We start from the raw sequence: 3,750 nt of genomic DNA on the forward strand, positions 1-3,750 counted from the left end.
ATTTTGATAGGAATTGCGTTCAATATGTAGACTGCTTTAGGTAATAGGGCTATTTTGATAATATTAATTCCTTTAATCCATGAACACAGAATATATTTCCACTTATTTATGCCATCTTCAATTTCTAAAATTAATGTTTTATAGTTTTCTGTTTATAAATTTTTCACCTCCTTGGGTAAATATATTTTCAAATATTTTATTTTATTTTTTCATGGCTGTTGTAAATGGAATTGTTTACTTCGTTTCTTTTTTTATTGTTCATTAATAGCATATAGATATATAACTAATTTTTACATGTTCATTTTGTATTCTGCTATCTTAATGAATTAGTTAATTAGTTCCAAGAGATTTTTTGGTGGAGTTTTCAGGGATTTCAATATAGCAGATCATGTCATCTGCAAACAGAGACAATTTAACTTTTCCTTTCAGATATGGACACCTTTTACTTATTTCTCTTGCCTAATTGCTCTGACTAGCACTACGAGTCATATGTCGAATAGAAGTACCAAGAGTTGCCCTCCTTGCCTTGTTCCCGATCACTGCCGAGTACATTAGCTATGGGTTTGATTCATATAACTTTTATTGGATTGGGATACATTTCTTTTATAGCTAGTTTTTGAAAGTTTTTTCTTTTATGAAAGAATGTTGATTTTTTCAAATGCTTTTTCTGATCTAATGCGATGACTATATGATTATTCTTCTTCATTTTTGTTTGTTTTTTGAGACAGGGTCTCACTTTGTTGCCCAGGCTGCAATGCAGTGTCCTCCCACTTCAGCCTCCTGAGTAGCTGGGATTACAGATGTAAGCCACTGTGCTCAGGCTATTCTTCTTTCTGTTTATGTGGTATAACACATTTATTGATTTATGTTGAACCATCCTTGCATTTCAGAGATAAATCACACTTAACTGTGGTAAATGATCCTTTTTCACATGCTTTGAATTTGGTTTGCTAGTATTTTGTTGGTTATTTTTGCATTTATGTTCATCTGGGATATTGGCTTATAGCTCTTTTTTTTCTTATAGTGTCTTTGTCTGGCTTTAGAATTAGGGTAATGCTGGTGTTATAAAATGAGTTTGAAAGTATTTTTTGCTAAAGTTTTTGGAAGACTTTCAAAAGATTTGTGTTAATTTTTAAATTTTTGGTCTGAGCTCTTCTTTGCTGGAATGTTTTTGATTAGTGGTTCAATATCCTTAATCATTATTTGTCTATTCAGATGATCAATTTCTTCATGCTTCAGTCTTGGTAAGTTGTTTGTATCTAGGAGTTTATTTATTTATCTTAGGTTATACAATTTTTTGGTGTATAATTGTTTATAATAATTTCTTATGATCCTTTGTATTTCTATGGTACTGTGGTAATATCTCCTCTTTCATTTCTGATTTTATTTATTTGAATCTTCTCTATTTTTTCTTAGCTGATCCATTTGATTTCAAAAAAATACTTAATTTTATCTCTTTTGTTGTTTTCCTAGTCTCTACTTCATTTACTTCTGCTTTAACTTTTGTTATTTCCTTTTTTTCTGCTAACATTAAGCTTAGTTTTTTTTCCTTTTCTAGTTCCTTGAGGTATGAATATAGGTTATTTATTTCAGGGGTCCCAAACACCTGGGCCATGGACCAGCATTAGAGTCTCATAGGAGGGCAAACTCTGTTGTGAACTCTGCATGCAAGGGATCTAGGTTGCACACTCCTATGAGAATCTAATGCCTGAGGTGGAACAGTTTCATCCCAAAACCATCCCTGCAGATCGTGGAATAACTGTCTTCCATGAAACTGGTCCCTGGTGCTAAAAGGGTTGGAGACTGCTGGTTTATTTGAGGTCTTATTTTTCTTAATGTAGGTGTTTATTGCTAGAACTTTCCTCCTATAATTGCTTTTGCTACATACCATAAGTTTAGGTATTATGTGTTTCCATTTTCATTTGCCTCAGAATATTCTGTAATTTCCCTTTTGATTTTCTTCTTGGCCTGTTGATTGTTTAGAAGTATGTTGCTTAATTTTCACATATTTATGATTTTTTCAACTTTCTTCCTGTTACTGATTTTTACTTTTATTTATTGTGATTGGAAAAAATACCTGATATGTTTTCAACATTCTTAAATTTGCTGAGACTACTTTTGTGGCCTAACATAAAACCCATCCATGAGAATGTTCCATGTGTGCTTGAGAAGAATGTATATTCTGCTGCTGTTGGATGGATTGTTCTATATGTGTTTTTTAGGTCCATTTGATTTAAAGTGTTTTTTAAGCCCAATGTTTTCTTACTGATTTTTGTTTTTAATGAAACTATCAAATTAGCTAGTAGCTACTGTTTGTTCCCAGCAGCCATCACAGGCCTGGATAAAAAAGCACCACTTGAGAACCCACCTGCATGAGTCCCTTCAAATATTCTAAATTTAATTATATATTTACCTTTATTAGTGAGTTTTTTTCTCATATATTTTCTTTTCTTTTTTTTTTTTTTTTGAGACAGAGTTTCACTCTTATTGCTCAGACTGGAGTGCAATGGCATGATCACAGCTCACTGCAACCTCTGCCTCCTGAGTTCAAGCGATTCTCCTGCCTCAGCCTCCTGAGTAGCTGGGATTACAAGTGTGTGCCACCATGCCTGTCTAATTTTTGTATTTTTAGTGGAGACGGGGTTTCACCACATTGGCCAGGCTAGTCTCAAACTCCTGACCTCAGGTGATCCACCCACCTCGGCTTCCCAAAGTACTGGGATTACAGGCATGAGCCTCCATGCCCGGCTCATCATATATCTTCATGTATAATCAGTGTCCTTTGGTTTCTACTTGAAGAATTGTCTTCATTATTTCTTGTAAGGTAGATCTGGTAGTAATGAATTGCCTCATCTTTTGTTTGCCTTGGAATATTTTTTCTCCTTCATTTCTGAAAAACAGCTTTGCTGGGTATAATGCTCTTGCCTGACAGTTTTGTTTTTTGTGTTCTTGGTTTTATAGAACATTGAATGTAGCATTTCATTTTCTCCTGGCCTGCAAAGTTTTTGTTGCATGGGTTTACTTTTTTTTCTTTTTTTTTTTTTTTGAGAGACAGAGTCTTGCTCTGTAGCCCAGGCTAGAGTACAGTGGAGTGCAGTGGCATGATCTCACTCACTGCTACCTCCGCCTCCCAGATCCTGGTTCAAGCAAATCTTCTGCCTCAGCCTCCCAAGTAGCTGGGATTACAGGCACACAACACTATGCCCAGCTAATTTTTGTATTTTTAGTAGAGAAGGGGTTTCACCATGTTGGCCAGGCTGCTGTTGAACTCCTGACCTCGTGATCCACCCGCCTTGGCCTCCCAAAATGCTGAGATTACAGGCATAAGCTACCGCGCCTGGCAACATGGGTTCACTTTTATGTGATGAATCACTGTTGAATTGCTGCTCTCAAAATTCTCTTTGACTTTGAATTTGATAATTTGATTATAATGTGTCTTAGTGAAAGCCACTTTTAGTTTGACCATTTAGAAACTTATAAGCTTTATGTAACTATATGTTCATATTTCTTCTCATATTTGGAAAGTTTCTTATTTATTAGTTTACATAAACTTTCTTGCCCTTTGATGTTCTCTGTTCCTTCTGAGATTCACATAATGCACATATTGGTTTGCTTGATGATATCTCATCATTTCTGCATGCTTGCTTCACTGCTTTTAGTCTCTTTTGGTTCCTCTCACTGGTTTATTTCACATGCTCTGTCTCTGATGTTATTCTTTCTTTTGCTTGGTCAAATCTAATGTTGAAGCTG

Source organism: Gorilla gorilla, chromosome 9 (assembly GCF_029281585.2).
Source record: "Gorilla gorilla gorilla isolate KB3781 chromosome 9, NHGRI_mGorGor1-v2.1_pri, whole genome shotgun sequence".
Lineage (NCBI taxonomy): Eukaryota > Metazoa > Chordata > Mammalia > Primates > Hominidae > Gorilla > Gorilla gorilla.